Source organism: Chiloscyllium plagiosum, unplaced genomic scaffold, assembly GCF_037043375.1.
Source record: "Chiloscyllium plagiosum isolate Xiang-an unplaced genomic scaffold, Cpla_swu_hap1 HiC_scaffold_2, whole genome shotgun sequence".
NCBI lineage: Eukaryota > Metazoa > Chordata > Chondrichthyes > Orectolobiformes > Hemiscylliidae > Chiloscyllium > Chiloscyllium plagiosum.
The window spans coordinates 4551544-4571549 of NW_028270140.1; positions in this window are offsets into that span (position 1 = coordinate 4551544).

Below are 20006 nucleotides of genomic sequence, written 5' to 3' on the forward strand. Positions count from 1 at the left end.
GTAACAAGGTCAGCCAGGTGGACCTCATAAAATATCAGTTCCTGATTTGGGACTGTTAACCTGGTCCAATCAGGGAGCTGCGACTGGAAGATATAACCAGGAGTGTCAGAGGTTCTGTTCACTCTGACAGCTGGCTCTGAGGGAGCTGGATCAGTGTCAAGGACCCATGTATAAATAAAGGTTGACTTGGTGATGGTATACCAACCTCTGTGGGGGGTGGGAATAGAGCTACATATCTGAGAGGGGGGCAGTGACAGGATGTAGTGAATCTATTGGGAAGGTTTCTCACATGATGAAACAAAGGGATCAGTTAAAGTGTGTCTGCTTTAACGCAAGGAGTGTCAGAAATAAGAGTGATGAACTTAGAGCATGGATCAGTACTTGGGGCTATGATGTTGCAGCCATAACAGAGACGTGGGTTTCACAGGTCGGAGCTTTCACCTGATGAAGGAGCGGTGCTCCGAAAGCTAGTGTGCTTCCAATTAAACCTGTTGGACTATAACCTGGTGTTGTGTGACTTTTAACTTTGTACACCCCAGTCCAACACTGGCATCTCCAAATCATGACTCCTTAGTGCAGATGGTTTGGATGGAGCCATTTTTGTCAGGTGTGTTCAGGAGGGTTTCCTTACTCAGTATGTAGACAGACCAATGAGGGGAGAGGCCATTTTGGATTTGGTGCTCGGCAATGAGCCAGGACAGGTGTCAGATCTCGTGGTGGGAGAACACTTTGGTGACAGTGACCACAACTGCCTCAAAGTTATGAAAGCCTTGGAGAGGGAAAGGAGCAGTTACCAAGGGAAGATATTTACTTGGGGAAAAGGAAATTATGACGCTATCAGACAGGAGTTGGGAAGTACAGACTGGGAGCAATTGTTCCACAGAAAGGGCACAGCAGACATGTGGAGACTATTTAAGGAGCAGTTGTTGCGAGTGATGCACAAATTTGTTCCTCTGAGACAGGTAAGAAGGGGTAAGATTAAAGAACCTTGGATAATGAGAACAGAGGAGCTTCTTATCAAAAGGAAGAAGGCAGCTTACGTAAGGTGGAGGAAGCAAGGGTCTAGCATAACTTTAGAGGATTGCTAGAAAGGAGCTCAGAAATGGACTAAGGAGAGCCAGGAGGGGGCATGAAAAAGGCTTGGCAAGAAGGATTAGGGAGAAATCAAAAGCATTTTACTCATAGTGAGGAATAAGAGAATGATCAGGGAGAAGGTAGGGCCGATCTGGGATAGCTTAGGGAACTTGTGCGTAGAGTCTGAGCAGATAGGGGAAGCCCTAAATGAGTTTTTTGCTTTAGTTTTCACTAAGGAAAGGGACCTTGTTAAGAATGAGAACTTTGAGGATCTGGCATACAAGCTTGAACAGATCAGGATTGATGAAGTAGATGTGCTGGAAATTTTGGCAAACATTAAGATTGATAAGTCCCCAGGGCCAGACCAGGTTTATCCCAGGCTGCTCCGGGAAGCAAGAAAGGAGGTTGCTAAGCCGCTGGCGAAGATCTTTGCTTCCTCACTCTCCACGGGAGTCGCACCGGAGGATTGGAAGGAGGTGAATGTTGTTCCTCTTTTCAAGAAGGGTAATAGGGAAATCCCTGGCAATTACAGACCAGTCAGTCTTACGTCTGTGGTCAGCAAGATTTTGAAAAGAATTCTGAGGGATAGGATTTATGACTACTTGGCAAAGCATAGTGTGATTAAAGGCAGTCAGTATGGTTTTGTGAGGGACAGGTCATGCCTCACAAATCTTATTGAGTTCTTTGAGGTGACAAGACAGGTCGACAAAGGTTGAGCAGTGGATGTGGTGTATATTGACTTCAGCAAGGCATTTGATAAGGTTCCCCATGGTAGGCTCATTCATAAAGTCAGGAAGTATGGGATACAGGGAGATTTGGCTCTCTGGATTCAGAATTGGTTGGCTGACAGAAGGCAGAGAGTGGTTGAAGATGGAAAATATTCTGCCTGGAGGTCAGTGTTGAGTGGGGTCCCGCAGGGCTCTGTTCTTAGGCCTCTGCTTATAGTAGTTTTTATAAATGACTTGGATGAGGAGGTTGAGGGGTGGATTAGTAAATTTGCAGATGACACAAAGGTTGGAGGTGTCATCGATAGTATAGAGGGCTAAAGCAGGCTGCACCGTGGCATAGACAGGATGCAGAGCTGGGCTGAGAAATGGCAGATGGAGTTCAACCTAGATAAATGTGAAGAGATGCATTTTGGAGGTCGAACTTGAATGCTGAATATAGGATTAAAGACAGGATTCTTGGCAGTGTGGAGGAACAGAGGGATCTGGGTGTGCAAGTACATAGATCCCTCAAAGTTGCTACCCAAGTGGATAGGGTTGTTAAGAAAGTATGTGGTGTTTTGGCTTTCATTAACAGGGGGATTGAGTTTAAGAGCCGTGAGGTTTTGCTACAGCTCTATAAGTCCCTGGTGAGACCACAAGTAGAATATTGTGTCCAGTTCTGGTTGCCCTACTATAGGAAAGATATGGAGGCTTTGGAGAGGGTGCAAAGAAGGTTTACCAGGATGCTGCCTGGACTGGAGGCCTTGCCTTATGAAGAGAGGTTTACTATGCTCAGACTTTTCTCTCTGGAGAGAAGGAGGAAGAGAGATGACCTGATCGAGGTATACAAGATAATGAGAGACATGGATAGAGTCAATAGCCAGAGACTTTTCCCCAGGGCAGGACTGACTGGCATGAGGGGCCATAATTTTAAGATATTAGGAGAAAGGCATAGAGGAGATGTTAGAGGAAGGTTCTTTACGCAGAGAGTTGTGAATGCATGGAATGCGTTACCAGCGGTGGTGGTGGAAGCAGAGTCATTAGGAACACTTAAGCGACTGCTGGACTTGTACATGGATAGCAGTGAATTGAGGGATGCGTAGATTAAGTTATTTTATTTTACATTAGGATTAACCCTCAGCACAACATCGTGGGCCAAAGGGCCTGGTCTGTGCTGTACTTTTCTATTTTCTATGTTCTACCTGTAATTAGATCTTTGTTGACCAGCACAGACAGAATGGGCTGAAGGGCCTCCTTTTATACTGTATCTACAAGTCCATGAGATTTATTTCAGTTATCAGCTATTGGTTGTATCTTATACTTTTGTGTGATCTTCCCTGTCATTGGACATTGAAGAATAAAATTTTAGTGGCCAGATGTATGGGAAGGTAAATGGAACTGAGCCTTGCATGGCTGAGTAGATTGCAACAAGGGCAGCTATGGACTATTCAAAATTTAGTTAAAATCCAGCTTTAAAGCACTGCACAAATTTTCTCACCCATTCTCTACCTTCTGTTTCCCAGCTTCTAAGATTGTTAGCCTTCCCCCTACATCTTGCTCAGTTCTGCCAGATTTCCTGTCCAATCATGATGGGCATGTTGCCTGTCAGCACTCCTTCAGCCTTGGCAGTTTTCCCTCTGTATTGAGCCAAGGCCCAACCACAAATTAGTTCAATCCTCACAGTGAGAGGATTGAACCACTGACATCACATCTGATGGAAACGGGCATGCAAAATCTCAACCTTCAAAGAACAAGTCAATATTACTAGAAACATAACCGTGTAATTTTACAGTTGGTATTAAAGTTAACTTGCTCCTCACACAATCAAACCTTATAAACAGCGACTGTATGGCATGGAATTGGTCTTCAGCACAGTGGTGCAAAGCTTTAAGCTGTGACTATCTCTTCAAGTAGGTTAGTGGCAGGTAACAATGAGCAGAATATACATGGCACATGCTCTGTTCAGAATTCGAATTCTTTTGATGCCAAAATACGAATTGCATGGGAGAACGAGGTATCAGGTGGAGACTGGAATGGAACTGGGAAGGATAGATAAATATTGCTCTCTGATATTCAGCATGGCACCATGACTTTAAAAATGGGATCTGTGTTCAGACATTTCTTGGCCAGCAGTTCTCAAACTATGGGTCATGACCCCAGTGGCCCTGCACTAGCCCTGCTCATCTCTCAGATATTTTTTCTCAAGATCCTTTAACATTGGCTCAGGTTTGGGCCAGGATTGTGCTGTCCTAGCATCAACACCTTCCTGCTGGTGAGGAAGACAGGCTGATTCTAGTATGTGCATGTGGAAGGTCACAGGGCCTCAACACAATTTATTTGTGCGGAGAGAGAGGGAGCTAATATAGTGTGTGTGTGCGCGCATGCATGCGCAAGTTTGTTGTCTGTGTGTGTGTATGGGTGTACTTGTGCATGTATTGTCTGTGTGTGTGTCTGTGTGTGTCAGTGTTGGTGCGCATGTAGGAGTATGTGTCTGTGTCTGTGTGAGTGAATGTCTGTGTGCACGTGTGTGCATGTGAGTGCGTGCCTGTGTGAGTGTGTGTGTGTGTGCGTGAGCAAATTAGAATTCTGAAGCCCAAACCTGCGATGATGCTATGGAGCTACTCATCACTGGGTATAAATAAGTAAAACTACAGTGTATGTGAAAAAGTGAGAAAAAAATGCAGTGAGTTGCTAAATTGCCCGTAGTGTGCAGTGATGTGCAGGCTAGGTGGCTTAGCTATGGGAAATGAGGGTTGCTGGGACAGGGCATGGGGTGGATCAAAGTGGGCTGGTCTTCAGAGGGTCTGTGTGTACACAATGGGCTGAATGGCCTGATTCCATACTGTAGAGATTCTATGCTTCTATGATTCTATGAGTTAGGTAGAAGTCTGAAGTTTAGCTATGTGAATGCATGAGGAGTAGACTAAACAGTATTCGGCAGCAGTGTTCATGTGGAATATACTAACCAGCATTTGGCAGCAGTGTTTATGTAATATCCTTTCAAGAATGCCACAATCAGTAAGGACAGGGGACAACACATCCTCCACAATAATCCTCAACACCGGTGACCCGCAAGGCTGCATACTTAGCCCCTTACAATACTGCTTATACACTCTCAACTGTGCAGCCAAATTCAGCTCCAAGTCCATTTACAACTTTGCTGATGACACCACCACAGTGGGTCGGATCTCAAATGACAATGAGACAGAGTACAGGAAAAAGTCAGACTTCTTAGTGGCATGTTGTAAAGACAACAATGTCTCCCTCAATGTCAGCAAAACAAAGGAGCTGGTCATAGACTTCAGGAAGCAGAGTGGAGGTGGAGGATCAGTGGGGATGAGGTGGAGGTGGAGAGAGTAAATATCACCAACAATCTATCCTGGTCCATCCACGTTCATGCTATGGTTAAAAAAGCATATGAAAGCCTCGACTTCCTCAGGAGGCTAAAGAAATTTGGCATGTTCACAATGGCTCTTACCAAGTTTTATAGATACACCAAAGCATCCTGTCGGGATGTATCACATTGGCGTATGGTAACTGCTCTGCCCAAGACTGCAAGAAATTGCAGAGAGTCGTGAACACAGCCCTTCACGCAAACCAGCCCTTCATTCCATTGACTCTATCTACACTTCCTGTTACCTCAGAAAAGAGACCCCTCCCACCCCAGTTACACTCTCTTTGTAATCAGAGTCCCCTCCCACCCCGGTTAAACTCTCTTCCACCCTCTTCCATCAGGCAGAAGACACAAGAGTTTGAAAATATGCACTAACAGATTCAAGAACTGCTTCTTGCCCGCTGTTTTCAGAGTTTTGAATGGACCTCTCATATAGTAAAGTTGATCTTTCTCTATACCTTCTCTGTAACACTATATTCTGATTTTGTTCTATTACTCTGATGTAGTTATGAAAGGTATGATTTGACTGGTTAGCAAGCAAAATAATACTTTTTATTGTATCTCAGTACATGTGACAATACTAAATCATATCACATCAAGAAGAGAGTAAGAGCAGTGCAAGAACAAATGATTTCATGTCCTGGTAAACAGGTCACAAAAGGATCCAACACAGAATAAACAATCAAAGTTATTGGTCTTTACATCAACAGGGCTGGAATACTAAAGGGAGAACGGTGTGCCTCAGTTGTGCAGGTCATTAGTCTGAAATATGACATTTACTTTTGAGCGCAGCAGCTCAAGATGAATATATTTGCAAAGCAGATTCACCAAGATTATACAAGGGCTCAAAGATTAAATTAAATGTTAATACTAAAAGCATGTTTTTTGTATTGTCTTGAGTTTAGAAATGGAGGAGTTATCTGAAAATGCTGTTTCAAATGTTAAAAGGTGCGTTTGGATAGAATAGGGTAAATATTTTCACTGATGAATGAATCCAAAATGTGAGGTTGGTTGGGGAAAAGACTCACTTTCTCAAGATCAGAGCCAGGCCAATCAGGAATGAAATCAAGAAAGACTTTTTCACCCAAGGGTAGTGGAAAGTTAATATTGTCTTCCCTAAAAGGCAGTGGGTGCTGTATCAATTTAAACTTTTAGGATATTTATTGACAGATTCTTTTTTGCCAATTAAGTATATCAAGAAAAATGGATCAAAGGCAGGTTAAAGGATTTAAAAGATAGATTATCCCTGATCCAACTCAATGGTCAAACAGGCTAAAGAGTTGCAAGGTCTATTCCTTTCTCGATATTCCCATGATGTGCGATTAATTCAGAAAATATTGTGAATATGAAGAGATGGGAAAGTCAGTATAGGTATTATTCATACCTTTTATTTCATGTGAAAATTAATTTTACAAATCTCTTATTTCAAGCTTCTGAACAAAGTTTGGAATACATTCAATCCTGCCAGTTCTGTGGTTTTCATGTGTTTGATCTCTGATAATAGTGAGGTGAGGATGTGTTTGATCCCTGCTGGGGTATGTGTCTGAATCTTGTGACATTGATTGAGCATATGTCCGATCTCTAGTGCTGGGGTCATTGATATGTGGATATAGCACTGACTGTTATTTATTACCATTCCTCACCCACCAGGTGAATACCGAGACTCCTTGATCTCAACATTGGATATCCTGCACATTTCGTAATCGGATGTTCTGCACATTAGTTTGCTTGAGGAATGAATTTAAATGGTAATATTGAAATGAAAATGTTTCTCCCTCACTCATATAACAATAGTTGGTGTAGGTTTCAACTAAGAAATACTTTTAACAGGAAGGAAACTTAGCCAATATCTCTAGTCATGATAATCAACAACAGGAAGTGACTTTAACAGAATACTGATGCGCTGAGTTATGCAGTAGAAATATAAACAAAGGTTAAACTTTAAAAAGTGAAACAGACTTTATTAGATAGTTATAATGGCAGACACCATGATTAAAAAGTTTAAAAAAGATAGTTTGTTTTATCAGGGTGCAAACCTGGTCAAGAAATTTGGTGTTTCTGTTGCTATTTTCCACCTGTGAGTCCTTTCAACTATTAAATGGAGGTTTGAATTTCAGTTTTTTAAAAACATCATCCATTTCTATGAAGATTGTGGCACAATGGAACATAGCAGCTTTGAAAGTGAAAGGACATATTTTGAGAGAGTTGTTAGCAAACCATATTGAATTCTAGACTAAATACATAAGCAAGGAAGATATCTTGAACATTTATAAACTCTGATGAGATAACAACTAGAGTATTGTGTCCAGATCTGGACAATGTATTTAAAGAAAGAAGTGTTGGTTCTTGAGAGTACATGGAGAAAATTTACCAGAGAAATTTCAGAATGAAGATTTTAGTTGGAAGGTTAGTTTAGAGACTATAGCTGTTCTGCTTGTAGCAAAGGAGATTGAAGTATTTGAAAGAGCTTTTAAAAATTTATTCTTGCATGCAGTGTGGGCCTCACTGGCAAAGCCAGTATTTGTTGCCCATCCCTCATTGTCCATTAACTGAGTGGATAGGCTGATTCAGAGCTAATCATAGTGATGATGGCCTAGAATCACAGAGTGCCAGACCAGGTAAGGATGGAACTGTACAGGCTATGATTGCAAAGGAGCTAATGTTCATGTTACATTCTGCTCCACCCAGTCTGATGGTATCATATGCAGTCTTTGGATAGAAACAGGTACACATTAGCCCTCATAAGCATCAGATACAAATAGCTCCTGAGAATCTTTTATAATTATGCCTGACTGGTGAAGTAAGTTATATTTATTGCCATCATTCAATAAGCCACTTGTTTACAGAGACAATTGCCTTTTATATTTCATTTTGTATGAAAATACTACAAAAACACTGAAACGTACCTTGAAATAGGGTGGTGTGGTGGCTCAGTGGTTAGCACTGCTACCTCACAGCGGCAGGGACCTGGGTTCAATTCCAACCTCAGGGGACTGTCTATGTGGAGTTTGCATGTTCTCCCCACGTCGTGTGGGTTTCCTTCCACAGTCCAAAGATGTGCAGGTTAGGTGGATTGGCCATTTTGTGCCAATTGGGCTAAATTAGTGTTCAGGGGTGTATAGGTTAGATGCATTAGTCAGGGTTAAATATAGAATAATAGGGTAGGGGAATGGATCTGGGTGGGTTACTCTTCAAAGGTTAAGCGTGGACTTGTTGGGCCGAAGGGCCTGTTTCTACACTGCAGAAATTCTATGATTCTGTGAAACATGACAGCGTTGACATTAATGACTAGGAGTAACTCATCTTTTAAAATGGTGACAACTTTTCCATCAAGCTGCATCATGGATTTGAGTCCTAACTTCTTAATGATGAGGCAGAGTGGTGCTAACGAAGAAAGAAAATTAAGTAAATCCTGCTCAATCAATCTCACTACCTCATAGCATCCTGTTGTATACCCCCAAATATGTGTAGGTTGAGAATCAGCCTGTTCAGTTACATGAAGATCATTCCAGAAACTGGCAACCCTGAGTAACTATCATCGTCTAATAGAATCATAGAAACATAGAGAGTGACAGTACAGACAGAGGCCAGTCAGCATTGAGAGTGTGGTGCTGGAAAATCGCAGCAGGTCAGGCAACGTCTGAGGAGCAAGAGAATCAATGTTTTGGGTATAAGCCCTTCATAAACCTCATTCCTGATGAAAGGCTTTTGCCCAAAACATTGATTCTCCTGCTCCTCTGATGCAGCCTGACCTGCTGTGCTTTTCCAGCACCACACTCAACTCTGATCTCCAGCATCTGCAGTCCTCACTTTCTCCTGGAGGCCATTTAGCCCATTGTGTCTATATCAGCTTCTGAAAGAGCTACCCAGCTAGTCTCATTCTCTAGCCCTATCTCTGTAGCCCTCTAAACTTATCGCTTTCAAATATATATCCAGCTCTCTTTGGATACCCCCTGTGTAATCCAGCTCCACCTCTCTCCTCAGGTAGCACCTTCCAAATCTTGACAACTCTTTGAGTGAAGATGTTTCTGCCTATCTCACTCCTAGCTTTCTTGCTGATAATCTTGAAATTGTGACCCCTAGTTAATGGCATACCAACATCATAAATGAATGAGTTCCAACCAACACCATGAGTTGGAATGTTACTGTGATTTTTAAAAGTTCATTCATGGGATAAGGGCATTGCCAGATAGACCAGCATTTATTGCTCATCTAGAGTTAAGAGTTCTCACAATGCAGTGGGTCTGGAGTCACAAGTAGGTCAGATGTTTTATTACCTAAAGGACATTAGTGAATCAGATTGGTTTTTTTCCAACAATTAACAATGGATTCATCATCACCACCACCATTAGATCCTTAGTTCCAAACTTTTATTGAATTTAAATTCCTCTACCTGCTATGGTAAGATTCGAACCCAGGTCCCCAGAATATTCCACAGAACTTTAGATTAGCAATTGGTGATAATATCACTAGGCCATTGTCTTCCCCTCTTGTGGAACCAGCCATGTTCAGAATCCTATTAAGACAAAATGATTTTAATCACTGGAACCACTCACTTGTTATGTCAGTTTGTTCAATGAAAAATAACTAAATAGATTTTTCAAATGTTTCTAAATGCTGTTTGTATAGGAATCATCTCACCACACTGTGTATGGATCCTGCTCCAGGCCACCCAGGACTTACCACTGCTACTGAAGAAGGACGGGGTACTGCCTCTAGTTTAAATCTTGAATATCATGGTCACAGTCGGTATGGATATCTGGATACGGTAATGTTAAATCTAAAGCTTTAAATATTTTAGGAAGAGCATGATTCATGACAGAAGCCACAATCTAAACTTAGGATGAGTGATAAACATGAGGCCAGTGGGGCAAGTATCAGCCACAGTGGAAAGAGACCCTGGCCATTGCAACTCTTGGATCTGATTTACACAGCAAATAGAAGATAACAGCAGGAGTAGAACCTTGAGCTTGCTCCAACATTGAATATGATCGTGGCTGATCATTGAGCTGATCAGTACCATAAGCCCGACCTCCCTCAATCCCTTGATCCCTGTAACCACAAGAAACCTGCTTCTTGAGAATGCAATGTTTAGGTCTTCACCACTCTGTGGCAGAGAATTCCACCAGGCTCACGACTTTCAAGGTGAAGGCATTTCTCCTCATCTCAGTCCTAAAACGTTTACCCTTTTCCCTTTAACTACGACCCCTGGTTTCCAGACCCCTCCACCCTGCATCTAAACCGTCTAATCCTGTTGAAACTTTCTAGGTTTTTATGAGATTCCCCCTCATTCATTTAAACTCCAGTGAATACATTGCTAATCGACTCAATCATTTAAATACACACTGCCCAGCTCCTTCCTGAGCCCAGTATTCCTGATGCCAGGTCAATAGTTGGGAGTTGACAAACATGGGAGGAGATCTCAGCCAAGGATCACAGATCTGGGCAAGCTAAGTGGAGGGTCCAGTTATGCAATGATCCTGGGAAGTCTGTGCCAGAGGACAGACCCACCTGTACCACCTGGTTCACAAAGAAACTTCTGAAGAAAATACTTCAAATGTTGGACTTTAAACTTTAGAAAATCACTTCCTGCTGGAGGTTGTACAAACAAAGCAATCACTGAAATCCAAGGTTGCCTCTCCTGCACTTATTTGCTGACCATTTCTCTGGCAGAACACAATCCAGGGATGAAATAGAGATAAAAACTGAAAGAACTGCGGATGCTGGAAATCTGAAACAGCAACAGAAATTGCTGGAAAAGCTCAGCAGGTCTGGAAGTGTCTGTGGAGAGAAATCAGAATTAATATTTCAGATCAGGTGAGCCTTCCTCTGAACTGAGGAAGGGTAACTGGAGGTGAAACATTAATGTTGAAATCAAGTTACAGTTTAAATGATGTTCATGGACTTCTGCTTTGACACTATAACGACAAGAATAGATTTTGCAGGCTGGCCAAAATCAAATATATAAAATAGTGTAGTGCAAGAATGCAGCATGAAGCTGTTGGGTGCTGCACTGCCTCTTCTTTAACCCTCACCCCTCCGCCATCCCAACCAGCCCCTCAGTACCACCCCAAACCTGTTTCTCATTGTCTACAGCGATTCAAATTGGGATCAGGCTGTTTTATTTTCATTTTCTCTTTCAAAGGTGCAATTCCCTTTTAAAACCTTTACCTCTTAAAAGAAAAAAGAAAACAGTTGCAATGTTAAGGTAGATAGTTTTGTGATATAATACTGTAGGTTCCCCATTTAGCTGGATTTTAACAGACTGCAATTTTACAATTTCTGACACTTTTGCCCACTGCCTATTAAAACTGCTTGAGACTGAACAAACCTTTATTCTGTGCAGCCAGTGACTTAAATACTGATGTATATATCACCAGCAAAATGTTGCAGTCCCTTGCAAGTACTTATCTATCTGAATTTACTATGATTACCTTTGAAAATTTGCAGGCGGTTAACATATGCTGTTCAGCTGGAACACACTGCAGTCTCAGGCCTTGCTTTAAACACATGAGAAGGGCAACACATAATATGGACGCAAAAGATTTATGTTGAATGGCAAAATATAATCCAGAAAGGCACTTTTTAAGTAAACGGGTTGATTTAAGGAAATATCCTATCTGGAAAAGATTTGAAATTAATCCATATCCCCCAAGGTTTTTGTGTCATAAGTAGTTTATCTATTTGTTCACCACTAAACACCAGAAAACCACAAAACTTTCCTTTGTAGTGACATATGTGGTCAACTTTCTCCTGTCTCCAGGATGTACAGGGTTCTTTACAATTACTTTCATCTTGCTGTATTTGCGAAAAAAAATGAACTTTACCAGTCACCCTGTCTGATTTGTTACTTAGTCAGAAGCAAGGGAGATGTTGGCTGTCCAGCTTCCCTCATGATGAGTGGCAAAAGTGTAAAATATTGGAGACATGTGCAATAATTTTTATAGCTTTAATTAATCACTTGTTGATTACTGGCTGAGTAACCTGAGCTCTAGTATAACACACTTTGTTTATTGCTCACTCACTAACAGAAAATCATGTGGAACAGGAACTGTCTCAGGCAGAGGGATGCCTTCAGTGAACGTTTACCGTCTTTTACAATACGTTAATGACCTTGTAAAATTGGCTGAAAATCAGAAAATGCATCAAATATAATTGAAAACTGCTCTGATGGCATTCCTATTCCTGGAATAGGAATGGATTCAGAAGTCAGCCTTGCGAAAAGGCAAAAGCATGTTCTTAAACAATACTTTTACCATTTCTATTGTAAGAATTATCTTTCATGTGTGCTGTTGATGCCATGTTGTTTACGACGAATACTGGGTGTGCTGTACATCACTGGAGATAATGTGGCACCCATGGAGGAAGACTAGAAATTGACACAAATAAGGTGAATGACAAAAGGACTGAAGCTAGGAATATCCTTCTTATTCAATGAACGGTCTGGATTGGGATTTTTTAATATATTGATGCATTCATGGGATGAGGGTGTTTTGTAGGCTAGGCAGCGCTTATTGCCCATCCCTAATTGCCCCAGAGAGCAGCAGAGTGGCTCAGTGGTTAGCACTGCTGCCTTGCAGCACCAGGGACCCAGGTTCAATTCTAGCCTCGGCTGTGTGGAGTTTGCATGTTCTCCCCGTGTCTGCGTGGGTTTCCTCCGCGTGCTCCGGTTTCCTCCCACAGTCCAAAGATGTGCAGGTTAGGTGAAGTGGCCATGCTAAATTGCCCATTGTGTTAGGTGCATTAGTCAGAGGGAAATAGGTCTGGGTGGGTTTACTCTTCAGAGGGTCGGTGTGGACTTGTTGGGCTGAAGGACCTGTTTCCACACTGTAGGGTATCTAGTTAAGAGATGGAAATGTGTTGCTGGAAAAGCGCAGCAGGTCAGGCAGCATCTAGGGAACAGGAGAATCGACGTTTCGGGCATTAGCCCTTCTTCAGGAATGCAGAAGGGCTAATGCCCGAAACGTCGATTCTCCTGTTCCCTAGATGCTGCCTGACCTGCTGCGCTTTTCCAGCAACACATTTCCATCTCTGATCTCCAGCATCTGCAGACCTCACTTTCTCCTATCTAGTTAAGAGTCAACCACATTGCTGTGGGTCTGGAATCACATGGAGGCCAGGCCATTCCCTGAACAATCAACAGTTATCATTAGATTCTCACTTACAGAGCTTTTTTTCTCCCCCTATTGAATTCAAATTCCATCACCCAGGTCCTCAGAACATTAGCTAGGTCTCTGGATTAACAATCTAGTGATATTATCACTAGACCATCACCTCCCCAGGGACTGCATTGTCTTGGAAGTGTAATAAAGCAGCTTCATTTGAAAAGGTAGTTTGTTAAATACGTTGAGAGACAAATCTTGCAGGGATGCAGAGAAAGGTTGGGAAAGTGAGATTTGCTGAGTTGCTGTTGCAGTTAATTTTATGACTCTGACAGGGGCTGATTAGCTCAGTTGGCTGACCAGATGGTTATATTGGCAGAGTAATACGAACAGAGTCTTGATTAGAATGGTGCTGGAAAAGCACAGCAGTTCGGGCAGCATCCGAGAAGCAGTAAAATCGATGTTTAAGGCAAAAGCCCTTCATCAGGAATATGATGGGCACCTGTATGGACCCCAGCTATGCCTGTCTCTTTGTTGGCTATGTAGAACAGTCCATCTTCCGTAATTACACCGGCACCACTCCCCACCTCTTCCTCCGCTACATTGATGACTGCATTGGCGCCACCTTGTGCTCCCGCGAGGAGTTTGAGCAATTCATCAACTTCACCAACACATTCTACCCTGAGCTTAAATTTACCTGGACCATCTCTAACACCTCCCTCCCCTTCCTGGACCTCTCCATCTCTATTATTGATGACCGACTTGACACCGACATTTTTTACAAACCCACCGACTCCCACAGTTACCTGGATTACACCTCTTCCCACCCTACCTCCTGCAAAAATGCCATCCCCTATTCCCAATTCCTCCGCCTCCGCCGTATCTGCTCCCTGGAGGATCAGTTCCACCACAGAACACACCAGATGGCCTCCTTCCTTAGAAACCGCAAGTTCCCTTCCCACGTGGTTAAAGATGCCCTCCAACGCATCTTGTCCATATCCCACACCTCCGCCCTCAGACCCCACCCCTCCAACCGTAACAAGGACAGAACGCCCCTGGTGCTCACCTTCCACCCTACCAACCTTCGCATAAAACAAATCATCCGCCGACATTTCCATCATCTCCAAACAGACCCCACCACCAGGGATATATATCCCTCCCCACCCCTTTCCGCCTTCCGCAAAGACCGTTCCCTCCGTGACTACCTGGTCAGGTCCACACCCCCCCCCCTACAGCCCACCCTCCCATCCTGGCACCTTCCCCTGCCACCACAGGAATTGCAAAACCTGCGCCCACACCTCCTCCCTCACCTCCATCCAAGGCCCTAAAGGAGCCTTCCACATCCATCAAAGTTGTACCTGCACATCCACCAATATCATTTATTGTATCCATTGCTCCCGATGCGGTCTCCTCTACATTGGGGAGACTGGACGCCTCCCAGCAGAGCACTTTAGGGAACATCTCCGGGACACCTGTACCAATGAACCACACCGCCCTGTGGCCCAACATTTCAACTCCCCCTCTCACTCAGCCGAGGACATGGAGGTCCTGGGCCTCCTTCACCGCCGCTCCCTCACCACCAGACACCTGGAGGAAGAACGCCTCATCTTTCGCCTCGGAACACTTCAACCCCAGGGCATCAATGTGGACTTCAACAGTTTCCTCATTTCCCCTTCCCCCACCTCACCGCAGTTCTAAACTTCCAGCTCAGCACTGTCCCCATGACTTGTCCTACCTGCCTATCTTCTTTTCCATCTATCCACTCCACCCCCCCGACCTATCACCTTCATCCCCTCCCCCACTCACCTATTGTACTCTATGCTACTTTCTCCCCACCCCCACCCTCCTCTAGCTTATCTCTCCACCCTTCAGGCTTTTTGCCTGTATTCCTGATGAAAGGCTTTTGCCCGAAATGTCGATTTCGAAGCTCCTCGGATGCTGCCTGAGCTGCTGTGCTTTTCCAGCAACATTCTAATCTAGACTCTGGTTTCCAGCATCTGCAGTCATTGTTTTTACCTCGAGTAATACAAACAGCCTAAGGATTCAATTCCTTCCTGGCTGAGGTTACCACAAAGCACTCCTTTTCAATATCTCCTCTCACTTGAGTTGTGTTGACCCTCAAGTTAGCCCATTACCAGGTCATCTCTCACTAATGAGAAAGCAGAACTATGTCAACTTTACCTTTGTTTTTCCTTATATAAAGGTTGACCAAAATCATGTCTCCATTAGATATATTCAGATCACGCATATTTCTCAATAATTATTTAACTCAATTTGAAGTTTCAAACAATTTATTCTTCTAAGAGACCAAAATAATTCTTCACAACTTATACATTCATCCACCTAGATCTTTGATCTGTTTGATATAATTTCTGGATATTCATTGAACCTGTTGTGTTCAACAGAATATGACTACGGCCTAATTCGTTTGCTGTCCTCTCCATTGTGGTAAGGATGGTGGAAGTGGCCAGAATTGCAAATCCTGTACCAAAGCACTTCCCACTTTCATAGAGGCAGGTCCAAAGTCAGACTGAGTGTAACACAAGAGCATTAACACGGTGTTAGTCACCACTTTGACATCCTTGTATCACAGAACCCGGGAGATCTGCTAAGTGCAAGCCTGAACTTTGTGGGTTCCTTTGGATGGCTAGAGTATATCTTTGGATACATAAGATACATCTGTGGACATGATCCTGTTATGGACCAGAACAAACCCTCAAAAAATTTATTAAGAAAGTAGCCTAGATCCTAACTTTTTCTTATTTTAAAGGTAAATGTAAGGTGTTGCATTTCAGATGCAATTCGATTGGTCAAACTACTCGACATTAAGCAAAGCACAATTTTAGATTAGATTAGATTAGATTACTTACAGTGTGGAAACAGGCCCTTCGGCCCAACAAGTCCACACTGACCCGCCGAAGCGTATACCACCCAGACCCATACTCCTACATTTACCCCTTCACCTAACACTGCAGACAATTTAGCATGGTCAATTCACCTAACCCGCACATTTTTGGATTGTGGGAGGAAACCGGAGCACCCGGAGGAAACCCACGCAGACACGGGGAGAATGTGCAAACTCCACACAGAGAGTCGCCTGAGGCGGGAATTGAACCCGGGTCTCTGGCGCTGTGAGGCAGCAGTGCTAACCACTGTGCCACCGTGCTGCCCACGGAATAAATTGAATTTATTCAGACACTATAGTTAAAATACAACAAAAGAAAGAATAAGGAAAAAAATTACCTTAGCTGTAATTCTAGTGGAAAATGTAATTGAATAATAGATCAGTTAGCTAATAAACAGTAACTGTTGCAATATCGTAGTATCCCATAAACTCATCGTGACTAAAAGGCAAATTCGGAAAACAAATTGTCTCACATGCAATCTAGCAACCCCGGAGAGAAAAAAAAACATCAAGAGAACTCTGGGTGAGTGTAACTGCAGCAACATACCCAGCAACAACTGCTACTGAATAACTAAGAAACTAAAAATCCTGGTTCTGTGAAAGCTTGACCACACCCATTCAGGCTGCTCCTATTGTTCTAATTAAAAAAAAGAAGCCCTCACAAACTATTTACTTTCTTATAGACTACTTGGCACCTCACTTTCAATGTCTCTTAAAAAAAGTGTAAAATGTACCTCTTAAAGCAATAGTATGCTCACACTCCTATGACACATGTTGTGGGACAAGGGAAAGTCAGGTAGCCTTGGGGAGGAGTGCGTCAACCATCTTTTAGGATCATTATTTGTAGATAAGATCATACTTGAAATATTTATAAACTTGTTAGAACTGTAAAACTGTCAAGAAGAGGCAAACAATTCAGGAGCTGGCAAGAAATGTTAAGCAATATTCATCAGTGTGAAACTTGCAAAGATTTGTCAAGAAGTGTTAAACTTGTCAAGAAGTGTTAAAACTTTCTTATGAATGAGAATGCCTTTCTCAATGGAGTGTGGTCTGCAATATAGATTCTTATGCAATAGAATTCTATTTTTTCTGTTGCACTTGAGTACTAGTGGATAATAAGTAATTTAACGAAGTAATTGAATGATGAAAGGGTGAAAGTGTGAGTTGGCATGAACTGGCAGTAAATTGACAAAAGGTGTGTTGCAGCCATGGGGGATGGGTAGAGGAGCATTAGGTGACATGGATTGGCATGGATGGGTCATGGAGAGAGTTTGTGGGTATCAGGGATTGCAGGTGAGTGAGAGAGTATGGGGATTGAGTGCTGGAGAAATGGTTTATATTTTCTTATTTTAATCTAATATTTGGATGCAGTGTTGGATCCCTGAGAGTGTCTTTAATCTGACTTCCTTGGCAGCTGGTAACATGCTCAGCTCTTTCTGGGTGACTTGACTCAGCTTCCAATACAGCCCACTGCCTGCCCATCTCCTTCACCAGACCTAAGATGGGACGTGTGGACGGTGACTGTGAAAGTTAGTTTCTCAGAGCTAGGAAATCCCCCAACTCAATACAACCAGTCTTTGACCAAAAATTGAGACTAATGACTAAGAAAACATATGTTTCATAATGGCAGAAATACATCCATAAGGAAACTTCAGAGATTCTATGTAGAATCTTATAGGGGCCTGACAATGTGATCTGTGGTGAGAAATGTGGCAGCATCAAGTGAGAGATCCAGTGAGGCTGATCCCAACATTGGTTTTATGAAGTTGGAGGCGTGTACTGTACCTTTAAGAGAGAGTGAATGCTGTTTTGCACTGAGAGCTTGCAAGCACCTGTCATATGACTGACTGGCAGCCTCAGTCTACTGGAAAATTGAAAATATGTAGCATTTAGCTGTGAAACGCAGACCTGATTTGATTGCTATTTGGACAACAATTCAAATTTAACCAGTTTAAATTATGCTCCAGGATACTAAAACCCAATCAAGTTTGAATTTATTGTTTTTGTCAACCTCAAACCAATGAGATGATCCGATTTTTAGGGTATAAGAAAAGCAGGCATTTTGAAAGTCAGACAGAGAGTAACTGCCATCGAGAAAGACTGCCATTTAAAACCCTCTCTCTCAAAGGTACCTTTTTCATATGAAACATCTTTGCAGTAAAAGACAGAAGACAATCCAGGGGGATCATTCGCCAAAAGAAGAAGGGCATCGGAGACGACAGCTGTGGTGTGGTTTTGAAATTAAGTTGATACAGTTTTAATATGGGTTTTTATTGGTACAGTATATTGTTATAGAATTGGAGACAGATAACAAGCAGTTAAGAGAAAGGGGGGCTTAGAACTGTTAATAGTTGTTGTTTAATGGTCACTTTTAGAATTAAAGAATAAAGTGATATTATTGTATTTAAATAGTGGAATTTGGGAGTTCTCTGTCACTCACATTTTAACAGATTACGAGGTGAGATGAGCTTTTATAGGCGTTTGGATTAATTAACTGAGGTGTTCACTGCTGTGTCATAACATTGGAAATGATTTGTTGCTTATTTTAGCAAAGTTCGAGGTTGTGAGATGAGATTCTCGCTAAGTAGCAGTGGATTGTCAAATAAGGGAGGTTATTGTGTGTTAGTGGGAGGCAATGGCCTAGTGGTATTACTGCTAGACTGTCAATCCAGAGACCCAGATAATATCCTGGGGACCCAGATTCAAATCCCACTAGATGGTGTAATAAGAGTCTGGAAAATAAGAGTCTAATGATGACCATGAATCCACTGTTGATTGTTGGAAAATCCCATCTGGTTCACTAATGTCCTTTAGGGAGTTCAAAGTTAAAAATCACACAACATCAGGTTATAGTCCAACAGGTTTAATTGGAAGCACTAGCTTTAGGGAAGGAAACTGCCATCCTTACTTGGTCTGGCCTACGTGTGACTCCAGACCCACTGCAATGTGGTTGACTCTCTCCTGCCCTCTGGGTAATAAATGCTGGCCTGGCCAGTGACCTCCTTACCCTGGCTGTGGATTTTTTTAAAAAAATGTCTTCATTAACTGCACAGCTCATCCCATGAATAAACAGCTTTCTATCATACAACCCATCACAAGCAAACTAGCCACTGAGAGATATTGAGAAGGGAGTCAGAGCGAGTAAGCTTCAGCTTCCCACTTACTCCAAAAGACCCCCATGTTGGACACTGGATACTGGACACAGACATCTTATGGCACGCCCCATGATCAACGGTCACATGTAACCCCCATCTATGGACATCGGCATTTCCCATGTGCAAGCCTCTTAGAAGGCCCAATAGCACATTTCCAGACCACTTGCACTCCTGCTCTTCAATGTTGCACCTCAGAGTGCAACAGCATCTCTCATTGCAATGCTGTTGCAGGAACACTTTGCAAATAAGAATGCAACAGCATCCCTGATTTATCATGCTTGTTTTGAACCTTGCCACCCAGCCAGAGACTGCTTACAGTACTGCTGTGTCAGCGCGCTGTTTAATATAGGCAAAAATATAGGAAACTGGTCACAGTTGCCAGCAGTCACCAGAAGTAGCCTTCAGGGGAGTTTCTAGTGCAATAAGTTCAAAGGCAGCCTCTGATACAAGTTCAGTGACTTGGACACTGTCAGTGCATTGTTCAGGCCAGTCAGAATCAGGATGCCAGGGTGGGAGGGGTCTCCCATTATGAAGACAGTATAACCGGGGTGGGAGGGGTCTCTTATTATGTTGGCTGCTTTCCTGAGGAAGCAGGAAATGGATGGATGGAGTCAACGGATGGAAAGCTGACTCTCTGTAGCTTCTTGTAGTCTTGGGAAAAGCAGCTGT